Source organism: Bolinopsis microptera, chromosome 4 (assembly GCF_026151205.1).
Source record: "Bolinopsis microptera isolate Bmic1 chromosome 4, MBARI_Bmic_1.0, whole genome shotgun sequence".
Classification (NCBI taxonomy): Eukaryota; Metazoa; Ctenophora; class Tentaculata; order Lobata; family Bolinopsidae; genus Bolinopsis; species Bolinopsis microptera.
In genome coordinates, this window is record NC_087075.1 from 15,515,482 (window position 1) to 15,531,861 (window position 16,380).

A 16,380-nucleotide genomic window follows, 5' to 3' on the forward strand; every position below is an offset into this window, starting at 1 on the left:
CGTCTTGTTAACTGTCAGGCGACAACTTCACCAAATCAGTAGAAATTGTACTTGTAAGGGTGGATGAAGTTATCCGTCATTCCTCGTGAAGTGAGTAATACATTGTATTATATACTGTAATACAGTCTGTATCACAAATAAGATGAACTAGTAACCGTCTACCAAGACAATAGACTATGTTTATCTCATTACTTCATTAGTCGTTTCTTTGCGTTTCATCGCAACCTGCCTTTTGTTCGTCAGGTGGAGACTTCTGATACGCTGATTTAATTCATGTGTGGATTTTACAGAAGATCAAAGCCACACCACTAAAGATAACAAAAGGAGATACAGCTTGCAGTTTGCGCCTGTATAATATCTGTATCTGCGGTGCTGTCTTTCCTGCAAGAATTGGATTATTGGTTTCATTAAATAACAAAGCACCGGAGCACGTCTAGTCTCAGATAATGATCCCACACTCAGCTTATGAATAATGTTCCTCGCCCTAGCTTACTGGTTACCTAGCTTACTGGTTACCTAGCTTACTGGTTACCTAGCTTACTGGTTACCTAGCTTACTGGTTACCTAGCTTACTGGTTACCTAGCTTACTGGTTACCTAGCTTACTGGTTACCTAGCTTACTGGTTACCTAGCTTACTGGTTACCTAGCTTACTGGTTACCTAGCTTACTGGTTACCTAGCTTACTGGTTACCTAGCTTAATGGTTACCTAGCTTACTGGTTACCTAGCTTACTGGTTACCTAGCTTACTGGTTACCTAGCTTAATGGTTACCTAGCTTACTGGTTACCTAGCTTACTGGTTACCTAGCTTACTGGTTACCTAGCTTACTGGTTACCTAGCTTACTGGTTACCTAGCTTACTGGTTACCTAGCTTACTGGTTACCTAGCTTACTGGTTACCTAGCTTACTGGTTACCTAGCTTACTGGTTACCTAGCTTACTGGTTACCTAGCTTACTGGTTACCTAGCTTACTGGTTACCTAGCTTACTGGTTACCTAGCTTACTGGTTACCTAGCTTACTGGTTACCTAGCTTACTGGTTACCTAGCTTACTGGTTACCTAGCTTACTGGTTACCTAGCTTACTGGTTACCTAGCTTACTGGTTACCTAGCTTACTGGTTACCTAGCTTACTGGTTACCTAGCTTACTGGTTACCTAGCTTACTGGTTACCTAGCTTAATGGTTACCTAGCTTACTGGTTACCTAGCTTACTGGTTACCTAGCTTACTGGTTACCTAGCTTACTGGTTACCTAGCTTACTGGTTACCTAGCTTACTGGTTACCTAGCTTTATGGTTACCTAGCTTACTGGTTACCTAGCTTACTGGTTACCTAGCTTACTGGTTACCTAGCTTACTGGTTACCTAGCTTACTGGTTACCTAGCTTACTGGTTACCTAGCTTATTGGTTACCTAGCTTACTAGTTATGTTACCTACTTACCAGTTGCTTGCCAGACTAACTTTGTGGTTAGCATCGAAATTGTTTACAAGTAGAGTTTATAGACAGCCGTCAACGCATTAGACTTTTGGAGTGTGGGTCGCTGAGTGGCTTCCTCGTAAAGCTGCTTCAAATTCCTGTGTAGTGTTTCACCTGTTCCTGACATCCATTTCTTAATTTTGCTTCCTGGCCTGGTTTGATAGCTGCCCATGTGCCCGGTTCAGTTCACAGCTAATCTTACAAAATTGCACTTTTTTGGTTTTTGAGAGAGCCTCTAACCTTTTAAACTAGTAACGATCTCTGTTACTAGTTTAAAAGGTTAGTATTAACCTTTTTTCGTTAAGACGTTTACTTTATTTTTATATTCGTTACACATTTTGTATTCCATTATATTTAATTACAAAATGATTAACCTGCTCATATCAGTGTCGTATTTTAGGTACTAGACTCAGGTCAGCGATCAAGCAGCCTATTCCAATTTCTTCGTCAATTAGATCAACATCGATCTTGAATCAGAATATCAAGGTAAAAATATGTATGTTTACTATAGCACTTGGCCGTTTCACAAGATTTTGATATACTAATATAAGTTTTGAATTTTAATACCATTGATCATCCCTATTATAGAGCGACCCTTAATGATTAATTCTTCATCCTAAACAACAATTTAAAATATTCCGCCCTACACATTTGTAGTACAAGATATCTCATAAAAAAATGATCTACCTTGCTCGCAATAATTGACAGGATAATATATTTTAGGTACCAGATTCCGGTCGGAGATTAAGCTGCGTTTCAGATATTTTCGTAAGGTAAAGATTAACATTAATTTCTTAAATATTAAGGTAATAATATGAATGTAATACTCCACTCCTCACAGCTCTGATTAATCAAAGTTCGTACTTTGTCCTGAGCACCTGCGGTGCCTCATCTCATTTACAAATTATGTTAACTACATTTAGCTTTAAACTTATATTTATAACAGTTTCATTTATCTCAGAATATCTTAATTTACTGAACAATGGAGAACTATTTAAAGAACGGAGAAGAAATATTCCTCAAGTTCTGCACCTCTAATGACAAACGACCCACTGATGACAAACGACCCACTATGTTGCCGAGAGCTCCAGATCAGACGTATATAGACAGGTACCCGGATAGTAGTAGTGACTTCGAAGATGAACGACGACGACAATCTGATTATGAGGCCGAAGTTATGGTGTATAGGGCATTGGAGAAATTACCGGACAATAAGATCATCGTTCTTCATAACTTTCAATTCACGCACTTCCAATACTATTTGTGCGATAAAAATCATGTGAAAAAGGGTTGTCGTTCATGTAGATCTAAAGATATTGTAGGGGAGTGCGATTTTTTAATTTTATGTCCAGGCTCCATTGTTATAATCGAAGTTAAGAACATGTCTCACATTGAGATCGATGATGTTGCGATTAACAAGGAAGAGCACTATCGAGCATTATTTGGTACGTTCAAAAAGTCAGTTAAGCAGAGAAAGAAGATAGAATCTCTGATTCAATGTATGGACAAGGACACAACTATATGTCAGTTCACTGCATATCCTAATTTCAAAAAACAATTTAAAGGACAGTTCCTGGCTAGTGAAAATATAGGATTTCAGCTAAGCGATTTAGAATTATCAACAGTGATATTTCATGAGGACATATCAAGTTTTGGTTCTTGGTGGAATAACAACGCAGCAATAGCTCAAGATACAACGTCAACAGTTAATGATGCATTTCAAAAAGTTAGAGATATCTTACTTGCTATATGGTCTACCGATAAATACTACGATAAATCGAAATGTAGTTTAGGAAACTGCATATCAAACATTGATGAACGGCTCAGATCAGGAAAATTTATTTTTTTACCAAAAAAAGGGAAGAAGGGTGCACAGAATCCTGGAGTTGTAACAGCTCCTGCTGTTATCAAAAACTATGTCAAAGTGGATAACCTGACAGCAGAACAAAGTAAAGCGTTCGAATCAAGCGAGGATCTGTTGTGGATTAATGGACCCGCAGGAGCGGGGAAAAGTGTGATACTTTGCGGTAGAATGATACAACTTGTACAACAACTTAATGAGGACAATAAAGTTGTGTTATTCAAATTCGGCGGTGAAGGTAATAACTGTGAGCTGTATCAGAGTGCATTAAAGAATGCTGATGTCGACTGTCGAGAGACCAGCATGTCTGACGTCACAGAACTAGTTACTCTAATATCAGAGAGTGAGTGTAAAGTTATCATTGTAGAGATAACACATGGGGATATACAGAAGTTAACAGACACAATCAGTGCTGTGACCAACTGTCACATATTTATTGATGATATACAGGAGTTATTATATTACAGCTCAACTAAGAAGTGTAGTGTGCTGATGGACAAGTTGTTATTATTAAAGTGCACTGTCATGGTTGCATGTGACATGGCACAGGGTTTTTGGAGTTTGAATAAAAAGGGAATTATTGACGACCTGAGAAGGATATCTGACAAACTATCATCCACTCAGTTGGTACGCTTATCAATGAGCCTTAGGAACACATGTGATTTATCTGACATCTTATGTGTAATACGAGAACAATTAAGAGAATTTTCAGAAATACCTGATGTATTAGATATGATTTTACCTACACAATTGCAAGGACACTTCATACACGGTACATTGCCTGTCATGCATGTGTTTAATGATTTCAATGTTACTAGTATTATGCATGTATTTAATAATGAATTAGATAGATTGTGTGATGAATTAAATTATTCTGATATAGGTATAGTACATACTGATGTCACTAGTAGTGTAGAGTCACTAGTTAAGAACAGTGTTAATATGAGATGTGATAACACTGATAGTAAGATTGCAGTGTGTGACAGTGCGGATAGTTCCTCTGCAGAGTGGCCAGCTGTAATAGTACTGCTCACAGTGAGGTGGTACAGTAGTGAGGAGCTGGACCTGACTCACCTTTACTTAGCGTTATCCAGAGCACGTGTTTACTGCTCTGTTGTTATATTCCCATTGGAGGGTAGAACATTAGACGATGCACCTCACATGTTACCTTTGTTAGATAAACTGAGTAACTTTGCTCGTATTATACGGCATTAAATTATATATTACTGTGTAATAACGTTGGTGGGTGACTAGTTCAATTTTTCAGAAACATGTATACACAAGCCTTCAATGCGTTGATTAATTGACGATTTTTGAAATTTTGACCCAGCCGGGATTCGAACTCGCAACCTCCGGGTTAAAGGGCCAAGGCTAACCAATTGTACTAACCAATTACGCCACTGAGGCGACATTTGTACAAATATATTAGGCTAGCAATTATGACTTGTAGATAATTTCACCCACTAACCTAAGTATTGTTATTATTTAATTGTGTTTCCTTTTTGATTTATTGCTAAATATTACAGTGTTTTGTATCGAAATGTTTTATACAATAATATGAATGGGCCTGAATAAACATAGTAATTACATTACTGTCATTCGTGGTTTGGAAACAGAAAAATTACTCCAATTATGAAAAATGTCAAAAAGTAAAAAAGGTACTAGTCTGCCTAATAATCTATTAGCTATTGGTTATTAATATAATTCACTTACAGTTATAATAGCAGAAAATAGATTCTAAAATGGATTCTAAAATAGATTCTAAAATAGATTCTAAAATAGATTCTAAAATAGATTCTATTTTTTTTTCTATAAAGTACAGAACTTGAAACTAGATTTTGAGAAAAGCAAAACATTTGTCCGGAAAACGTAGCCATCTTAGAAAAGCGATAAAATTAATTCACAATTGTCCACTGAAAAACATCGTAGATAACAGGTCAACGCAACGTCGCGTTGCCCATGATATGAACGGTTATCAAACTGTCAACCAAAGCAAAGAGAACAGATGGCAACTAAATTGTCCGATTATATGCGCGCGCGAATTTTATAAAAACTGCACGGGTCGAATTACTGCAATGCGCGCAATTTGTTGAGCGTGCTAAATCCCTTTAATTTACAGTCGATTTGCGATTGGGTTACGGTTGGAATCAGATTGGAGGGTTAAAGTTTCGAAATTCGAATAATAGTCAATCAAGGCCACATAAAGAACGTTTTACAAATATTACGTAATAAATGAGTAAAGAGTTTTGTTTATTTGGGGACCAGCTTTTGGCTTTGCTTTCTGGCCAATGTTTACTTCAAATATATGTAATATATTAAGACTTACTGGGCCGCGCTCATGGCCTGTCATTCCGCCGAATCTTTATTATTTTTATGAACATAATAGCCTGAGGTCCCCAGGTAAATTAGGACGCAATGAAACTACCGGACCACGATGTATGGGGACTTGCCACCCCATGGCAACATCAAAATATATCGACTCTGTTATTACATCGCTTCCTGTTAATATAAAACTCCGTTATATTTATATTACAAATTAATTATGCTAATTAGGCTCTCGAGAACTGTTTAGTCCTGCATTATCACTTTAAAAAGCAAAAAACTGTGCGCTAAAACATGTTGCAAACACTCGACAAATCAATTAATTCACCACAAAATATATTTGACCCATATTATCCATCGGCCTCAGTTTCAATTTTATCTCTACAAAGGATTTTATCAGCTCTTTATGAAAAAGACTTTATCCTTCTCTTTTGCCTCACCTCCTAGCTTGACTAAGAGTAAGTCTCTTTGAATTTGGCGTTTTTCAGTAGATCGATCTGGACAGACGAAAACAGTTTTCTTCTCAGTTATCTTCTCTGTTATTCTCAGATTCTTAGTGTTGGCGACAAGCTGATCAACAACTATTGAGCTTACTACTTTTACTTTGACGGGCCGCGCAGTAACTGAATTGCCTTTAAATGTCCTGCCAATTCTGCACGCTTCAACTATCTTCGGTTTCTGTCCAATGTTTTGGAAAATCTCGCTAACTGTGTCAATAAGATCGCTATCGCTCCCTTCTGACAGACCAAATACAATGACGTTGCGACTGCGGTCCTCTTCCTCAACAACACGTTTGACTACGCTTTTAAGCGTTTCCGAACTGATGACTTGCTTAGTTGGCCGTGAGTGTGAATTCTTCACGATTGAGCTGTACGTTTTGAATTCGGTATTAACTGGAATTCGGTTTTAACAGGTAAAATTTATAATGTATTAAAAAATAATTGTATACAACTATCACATTACATCCTATTTATTGCCAGAGTTAGGAGTAATGACATTAAAAGCAACAAATAACAAAATTTAAAACTCACGATTTCACGGCCTCTCATATCTGGTTCCTGATTGGCCAGGTCCTCTCATAGTGATGCACGTGACCGTTAAGGACCAGGTTCACTCCGTGTTCCACCAGTAAAGTCTCGTAATACTCCCGCCACCAGGTACACTCCGTGTTCCACCAGTAAAGTCTCGTAATACTCCCACCACCAGGTCCACTCCGTGTTCCACCAGTAAAGTCTCGTAATACTCCCACCACCAGGTACACTCCGTGTTCCACCAGTAAAGTCTCGTAATACTCCCACCACCAGGTCCACTCCGTGTTCCACCAGTAAAGTCTCGTAATACTCCCACCACCAGGTCCACTGCGTGTTCCACCAGTAAAGTCTCGTAATACTCCCACCACCAGGTACACTCCGTGTTCCACCAGTAAAGTCTCGTAATACTCCCACCACCAGGTCCACTCCGTGTTCCACCAGTAAAGTCTCGTAATACTCCCACCACCAGGTACACTCCGTGTTCCACCAGTAAAGTCTCGTAATACTCCCACCACCAGGTACACTCCGTGTTCCACCAGTAAAGTCTCGTAATACTCCCACCGCCAGGTACACTCCGTGTTCCACCAGTAAAGTCTCGTAATACTCCCACCACCAGGTCCACTCGTAATACTCCCACCACCAGGTCCACTCCGTGTTCCACCAGTAAAGTCTCGTAATACTCCCACCACCAGGTCCACTCCGTGTTCCACCAGTAAAGTCTCGTAATACTCCCACCACCAGGTCCACTCCGTGTTCCACCAGTAAAGTCTCGTAATACTCCCACCACCAGGTCCACTCCGTGTTCCACCAGTAAAGTCTCGTAATACTCCCACCACCAGGTCCACTCCGTGTTCCACCAGTAAAGTCTCGTAATACTCCCACCACCAGGTCCACTCCGTGTTCCACCAGTAAAGACTCGTAATACTCCCACCACCAGGTACACTCCGTGTTCCACCAGTAAAGTCTCGTAATACTCCCACCACCAGGTCCACTCCGTGTTCCACCAGTAAAGTCTCGTAATACTCCCACCACCAGGTACACTCCGTGTTCCACCAGTAAAGTCTCGTAATACTCCCACCGCCAGGTACACTCCGTGTTCCACCAGTAAAGTCTCGTAATACTCCCACCACCAGGTCCACTCCGTGTTCCACCAGTAAAGTCTCGTAATACTCCCACCACCAGGTACACTCCGTGTTCCACCAGTAAAGTCTCGTAATACTCCCACCACCAGGTACACTCCGTGTTCCACCAGTAAAGTCTCGTAATACTCCCACCGCCAGGTACACTCCGTGTTCCACCAGTAAAGTCTCGTAATACTCCCACCACCAGGTACACTCCGTGTTCCACCAGTAAAGTCTCGTAATACTCCCACCACCAGGTACACTCCGTGTTCCACCAGTAAAGTCTCGTAATACTCCCACCACCAGGTCCACTCCGTGTTCCACCAGTAAAGTCTCTTAATACTCCCACCACCAGGTCCACTCCGTGTTCCACCAGTAAAGTCTCGTAATACTCCAACCACCAGGTCCACTCCGTGTTCCACCAGTAAAGTCTCGTAATACTCCCACCACCAGGTACACTCCGTGTTCCACCAGTAAAGTCTCGTAATACTCCCACCACCAGGTCCACTCCGTGTTCCACCAGTAAAGTCTCGTAATACTCCCACCACCAGGTCCACTCCGTGTTCCACCAGTAAAGTCTCGTAATACTTCCACCACCAGGTCCACTCCGTGTTCCACCAGTAAAGTCTCGTAGTACTCCCACCACCAGGTCCACTCCGTGTTCCACCAGTAAAGTCTCGTAATACTCCCACCACCAGGTACACTCCGTGTTCCACCAGTAAAGTCTCGTAATACTCCCACCACCAGGTACACTCCGTGTTCCACCAGTAAAGTCTCGTAATACTCCCACCACCAGGTACACTCCGTGTTCCACCAGTAAAGTCTCGTAATACTCCCACCACCAGGTACACTCCGTGTTCCACCAGTAAAGTCTCGTAATACTCCCACCACCAGGTCCACTCCGTGTTCCACCAGTAAAGTCTCGTAATACTCCCACCACCAGGTCCACTCCGTGTTCCACCAGTAAAGTCTCGTAATACTCCCACAACCAGGTCCACTCCGTGTTCCACCAGTAAAGTCTCGTAATACTCCCACCACCAGGTCCACTCCGTGTTCCACCAGTAAAGTCTCGTAATACTCCCACCACCAGGTCCACTCCGTGTTCCACCAGTAAAGTCTCGTAATACTCCCACCACCAGGTACACTCCGTGTTCCACCAGTAAAGTCTCGTAATACTCCCACCACCAGGTACACTCCGTGTTCCACCAGTAAAGTCTCGTAATACTCCCACCACCAGGTCCACTCCGTGTTCCACCAGTAAAGTCTCGTAATACTCCCACCACCAGGTACACTCCGTGTTCCACCAGTAAAGTTTCGTAATACTCCCACCACCAGGTCCACTCCGTGTTCCACCAGTAAAGTCTCGTAATACTCCCACCACCAGGTACACTCCGTGTTCCACCAGTAAAGTCTCGTAATACTCCCACCACCAGGTCCACTCCGTGTTCCACCAGTAAAGTCTCGTAATACTCCCACCACCAGGTACACTCCGTGTTCCACCAGTAAAGTCTCGTAATACTCCCACCACCAGGTACACTCCGTGTTCCACCAGTAAAGTCTCGTAATACTCCCACCACCAGGTACACTCCGTGTTCCACCAGTAAAGTCTCGTAATACTCCCACCACCAGGTACACTCCGTGTTCCACCAGTAAAGTCTCGTAATACTCCCACCACCAGGTCCACTCCGTGTTCCACCAGTAAAGTCTCGTAATACTCCCACCACCAGGTCCACTCCGTGTTCCACCAGTAAAGTCTCGTAATACTCCCACCACCAGGTCCACCAGTAAAGTCTCGTAATACTCCCACCACCAGGTCGACTCCATGTTCCACCAGTAAAGTCTCGTAATACTCCCACCACCAGGTACACTCCGTGTTCCACCAGTAAAGTTGCGTAATACTCCCACCACCAGGTCCACTCCGTGTTCCACCAGTAAAGTCTCGTAATACTCCCACCACCAGGTCCACTCCGTGTTCCACCAGTAAAGTCTCGTAATACTCCCACCACCAGGTCCACTCCGTGTTCCACCAGTAAAGTCTCGTAATACTCCCACCACCAGGTCCACTCCGTGTTCCACCAGTAAAGTCTCGTATTACTCCCACCACCAGGTCCACTCCGTGTTCCACCAGTAAAGTCTCGTAATACTCCCACCACCAGGTACACTCCGTGTTCCACCAGTAAAGTCTCGTAATACTCCCACCACCAGGTACACTCCGTGTTCCACCAGTAAAGTCTCTTTATGCCGATGTCTTCGACTCTGAACATTTCAAGTTGGAACCTCAATGGTATTAAAGGTAACATTCTTAGGAGAGAACATTTAGTAAGTGACGCTAAACGTTATCATTTCGATGTAGTGTGTCTCCAAGAGACAAAATGCCGAGACTTCGAGGAAACAATTATTGACGGTCACAAACTTGTAACACTAGCCCAATCAGACAATTGGTATCATTATGGTCTCGGTTTTCTAATCTGCCCAGCCCTTGTACCTTCTATTGTTGCATGGAGATCACTTAGTAACAGAGTGGCTTTCATTGATATAAGACTCACAGAACACAACGGATCTCATCGTATGATCAGGATCGTTAACGTGTACGGACCATCCAAGAAGATTGTCGATGATGACATCAGTAGGGTCACAGTTAACTCCCCATTGTTACAATCATATTTCAATGATCTGAAAACTGCTATCAATATCCCAGCTCGATTCGATTTGTTTGTTGCTGGAGATTTTAACGCCCGCCTTGGGAGATGCAGTAGGAAAGAGTATGATGCTGGCCTTAATAATCATATTGGTCAGTTCGGTAATGGTCTGAGAAACAGGAACGGTTAGTTTCTACTGGACTTTATTGTTGATAATGGTCTGTTTGCGTGCAATACTGCGTTCCAACACAGAGCGAAGTATATTACCACCTGGAAGGCTAGATGTGTTCCCAAGGGCAGACCCAAGGGTTCAAAAGACACTGTAAACTATTTTAAACAAATTGATTATATTTTATGTCGTACTAACTTTAAAGTCTGTTTAACAGACTCCCGCTCTTTTTGCGGTGATTTTGTGAAATCTGACAATAAACCTGTGGTCGCACGTTTTAAACTTGGTTGTGAATACATTGTACATTACATAAGCGGCCCAGGTCTGACGAAATAAGGTTTGATGTCAATCGCCTTAATGATTCTGATATTAAGTCTAAATTTTTTGATTCATTTAAAAGTAATATTGATTGTAGAGTTTTAACTAATAATGCCATTTCTGAAAATTCTGATATATTTGGTATATTGAGTAAATGTGCCGTCCAGGTGGTTGGTAAAGTGCCCCCGGGGAAGCCTCATCAGTACAGCGACGATCCAACTGTCGTTAAACTTTCAGCAGAGAGAAAGTCCCTTCAGCAAGAATGTAGCCTCACAGGGATAAGTGACAGGAGTGACCTCAGAAAAAGAATCAACCATCTCAAACGTACCATCAAAAAGAGGTTGAAATCCATCAACGAGGCCACTGCTAACGCCCTTGTAGATGTCATCAACAACACCGACAGCTGCAGAAGCATGTTTGAAGCGAATAGAACATTGGCCCAGTGTAGGATGAAGAAAGATGGAGTGACTGTCCACGACGCAGACGGCAACACCTTAGGTTCTGACTCATTAAAAGCAGAAGCTATTAAAGAATACTTTAATAATGATTCAATGACAAAGATGAACCCCACCTCCCAGCATTCATAGACCCTCCTGGAAGCCTCCTCTGTCCCATAACACCTGAAGAAGTTGGCCGTGCTGTTATGAAGCTGAAATCCGGTAGAGCGTGTGGCCCTGACGGTATACCTAATGAGCTAATGAAAGCTGCTGGATATCCCCTCCACTGTGAGTTGGCTAGGATCTACAATCTCTCCTTTGAGACCAACACATACATCCCAGCTATTGGAGAAGGTATCCTGACACCCCTTCAGAAGCCAGGAAAACCCCGAGGTCCGATAAAGTCTATCCGGCCCCTCACATTACTAAATGGAACTAGAAAAGTCCTATCCCTCGTAGCCTTGAACAGAATCAATTACCACGTTGATATGTACACTGGACCTTGGCAGGCGGCATACAAGCAGGGTCGCAGTTGTGCTGACCTGGTATGGTCTCAGAGAATGTTGACATCAGTGGTTACCAGGCGCGAGTTTGAGTATAGTAAAATCAACATTGACATGACCGCTGCGTTTAATACTATCCGCAGACAGACCATCATCAACCTCCTCATTGATGCAGGTTGCTCTAGAGACGATATTCGCCTAGTTCAGTACCTCCTCTCAAATACAAAGCTCAAGGTGACGGTCAACAGATCTGAGTCTGGTGAATTTGTGATTAATATTGGCGCTTACTAGGGAGACAGTCTGGCAGGTAAAGTGTTTACATTGACCCTTGCCGGTGCCCTGAATCACATCAGAGCCGTGATCAGTGTCACAATTCCTAGACCGAACCCCCCAGTCTCTGATAGAGGCCTCCCGTTAGAGTCCGCCTATGCTGACGATGCTGAGCTTCTGAGTGAAGATGGTCAGAGCCTGGTGAAGATACTAGAGATTGCCAGTGATATACTAAAGGATTGGAGTCTCTTTGTTAAAGGATGAGGGGACCTTAGAAAAAGTTTTTTTCTCGTGCAAATCCTTTTATTACATTAATCGTATAAACCACTTTAGTGAAATCCGCAAAGTTGTATTTCATTCGCGCGCCGAGATATCCAGCCAAAACAATTTGAACCTGTGACGTCAATTATGTGAGTTGCTCTGATCCGCGCATATAGAAATACAGGTAAAATGAGCGTGCGGGCCGACTAAATTACTAATTAAGAATAAATTAACAATTTACGATACTAACGAGCCTATAACCAATGGAGAGGAGACTTTTTATGACCGGTTGAAAAAAGAATTATCACCCTACGATAACCATGAGCCGAGATACACCTGGAATAAGATTGAAGTCACACAGAAAGGCATGTAAATTATGTATATTTATAACTCCCAACGTAACACCTAGCAACTCCCTGTTTCGTACCACAGTTGATATATCAACATGTCATATCAACACAACACGGAGTAGAAGGGAATGTATGAAGGCCAGTCATCAAGTGACTCCCAGCCACTCACAGCACGCCCTCAGGTCACATGACAACACGTCACAAGGGTCACGTGACAGATCACATGTCATGTAACCACGTGACAAGCTCGTTAATTAAATGTCAAGGTCACGTGACAAGATAATCGACCAATGAGGAGCCAGAACGTCATGACAAATCAATCAATAATCCCGACTAAAGGATCTAAAGTCTGATTAAACGGTCGCCAAGCAGGTTCCTGTTACTTGATCACTGGTCACGTGTTTAGCTTAAGCATCATGTGACATGAATGTTATTTGAACCTCGAGATCACGTGACAGGAGTCACTTGATTACCCGTCAGAACGTCATGATGAATAATTCAATAATCCTGTCTAAAGGATCTAAAGTCAGATTAAACGGTTGCCAATCACTTGGCTCCTGTCACTTGATTACCGGTCAAATGATTTTTCACGATTTACCCCGGTCCAGTCACCACTCCAAATAAGTAGAGGGTGACATAACGAAATGTGGTGTAGGGTTACCATCGCTCGACCTCCTGGAAATTACAAGGCTTATCATCAATTTTCTGACATTTAAGCAATAGCCACAGTATCTGAACCACATTTTTACCCTTTAAGATATAACAACTGTTAGGTAGCCTAGTGGTTAGAGCATCCGCCTTCTGCATAAAAGGTTCAGGGCGAATCCCATTGTCACCCTGCAGTCTAGGGAGTAGCAAAGGCTCCATACCATTGACTATTATTAACTACTAAATTTGCGTGTTATAAATTTGGTGAATTTCAAGAGACGAATAAAACTACCGTTTTATGATAATTTTTTTTGTTATCACCATAATCATAAATTGAAATCATCAAGAGTAAGATTGGGTACATAAATCAATCTATAACAGTTGTACGTTAATGGGGTTCTAGTACAGGTAGCTAGTTCCACCAACTACTTATTCAGATAAAGTTTGAGAATCTTATCGACAATAGTTGTGTTTTCGTTCATCAGTTTGTTTACATCAGATAGACTTGTAGTGTTGATAACTGCATCCAATAGAGCTCGTTCTTCCAAACTTAAAATACCTGTTATGTCTTTTCCGTTGTCAATGAAACGCTGCTTCAAGTCCACAAACAATTCGGTTTTCATCATGTATGAGAATAACATGTCAAAACATTTATCTTGCTCTTTACACAATTTACTTTGTAACATGACGTCTATAGATTTAAGTAATTTCGATATCTTTTTCTTGTTTGGTTGTTTGATTGGTACTCCTTTCCGCTTGCCTACGTGTTTCCAGTCAGTATCAGATTCTAACTCTTTAGCACTATATTCTTTGTTGGACTCATCATCGCTACTTGTTACACCACTAAATTCATCATCACCACTACCTGGTACATCAGAGTTAGAACCACCTTGCTGAGATTCTTCAGAAACTATTGTATCAGCATCTGAACATACAGAATCAGGACCCTCCATTTTGACATCAGTCGCATCTGAGTTAGCTTTTGACAGTGGCTGTAGAATTGCAGAACTTTGATCTAACTCTCGGTTCTCTCGATGATACCTACTAATGTGTGAGGACAGACTATATTTATTGGCAAAAGACTTGTCACAGAATGAGCAGGTTACAGAATTCATAACTGCAGTACAAACGTTTTATAATGCTATGCAACAACCATTATATAGCAATAATCGCATAAAATCGCAAATAATCGCAAAATAATCGCATATAATCGCATATATTAGCATATAATTGCATATAATAGCATAAAATTGCAAATAATCGCATATAATTGCAAAATAATTGCATAAAATAGCATATAATAGCATATAATCGCATATAATCGCATATAATAGCATATAATAATAGCATATAATCGCATCTAATCATATATAATCACGTATATTATCTCTTAAAATCACATTTTATTATTTATACTCGCAAATAATTGCATATAATTGCAAATAATCGCATATAGTAGCAGGGAGAATATGATTCAACTTATACATTCAACATATTAAAGATCTTTTCAAAGATTTATTAATTATTTTCATGCTGATTGCCAAGCATCATCCTGGAGATGAAACTGTAACTCTTGAGTCTACCAAAGACTGCACCCAACATGTAGGAATACTTCCTAGTGGGGACATTAAAGAACCACACCAGACAGGACAAGGAGATCATGGTGAATTCTACGTCAACTAGCCAGACGGAGATCATCTTCGAGATCTATCACTTTCTGGATTATCATTCATAACCAGTAGTCAGCGCACCATTGATTTCTGCTTTCAAATGATAACTGCTAATACTCTTGTCGATTTTAATGCACAGAAACCAGCATTTGACCGGGACCGGGGCCGGGATAGCTCAAAAATTGCCAAACCCGGTACCGGGAATCCCGGTCGATTACTGGTGCATGCAACTGACCAGGTTTAGGTATCAGGTGATTCTGCAATTTGGTAGTTGTGAAACATCACCTTGGATTTCTGTTGTCACAAAACATACCTTTTTAGACCTTTTCTCAAAGCATATAAAAGCATATATTAGCATATAATAGCATATAATCGCATGACCAGGTTTAGGTATCGGGTGATTTTTCCTGCAATTTGGTAGTTGTGGAACATCACCTTGGATTTCCGTTGTTACAAAACGTACCTTTTTAGACCTTTTCTCAAAGCATATAATAGCATATAATAGCATATAATCGCATATAATAGCATATAATAGCATATAATAGCATATAATCGCATATAATCGCATTTAATAGCATTCAATCACATATATGATCCATTGGGTGGGCGAAAATTGTCCCCCGACAATTGACCCCCGACAATTGACCCCCCCGACAATTGACCCCTCGACAATTGACCCCCCGACAATGTAACTCAATACAACATCACCTCATACCATACTCCTCACGGTTCTCTTGATCTAGGAAGAATGCACCTTTGTTGTGGTGTGCCACACTCCACATGGACAAATCTCACGATACTCTTGATTTAAGAAGTAGGTACTTTTGTTGTGATGTGCCACACTCCACATGAACAAATCCGCTAAATACTGAATAAATGCCGAATACTGAATGAATACTGAATAAATACTAAATGAATACTTAATGGATACTGAATGAATACTGAATGAATACTGAATGAATACTGAATGAATACTGAATGAATACTGAATGAATACTGAATGAATACTGAATTGCAGTTCAATCGCCAGCATATAATCGCATATAATAGCATATGATAGCATATAATTGCATTATATGCGATTATATGAATACATGTTGGAGATGGAACTATAACTCTTGAGTCTACCGAATGCGATTATATATGAGTATTAGTGAGTATGAGTATAATAATATGCTATTACATGCTATTATATGCTATTATATGCGATTATATGCAATTATATGCAATTATATGCTATCATATGCTATTATATGCGATTATATGCTGGCGATTGAACTGCAATTCAGTATTCATTCAGTAT

General features: G+C 41.0%; 1 long non-coding RNA gene across 1 annotated transcript; it reads left to right on the plus strand.

Annotated features, from left to right (window-relative positions):
• The first annotated feature begins 1,323 nt into the window (after positions 1-1,323).
• Positions 1,324-6,942, plus strand: LOC134814124 (uncharacterized). Its single transcript, XR_010160101.1, has 3 exons — positions 1,324-1,963; positions 2,201-2,245; positions 2,439-6,942. It is a non-coding gene; the product is annotated as an uncharacterized LOC134814124 (long non-coding RNA).
• The last annotated feature ends 9,438 nt before the right edge of the window (positions 6,943-16,380 follow it).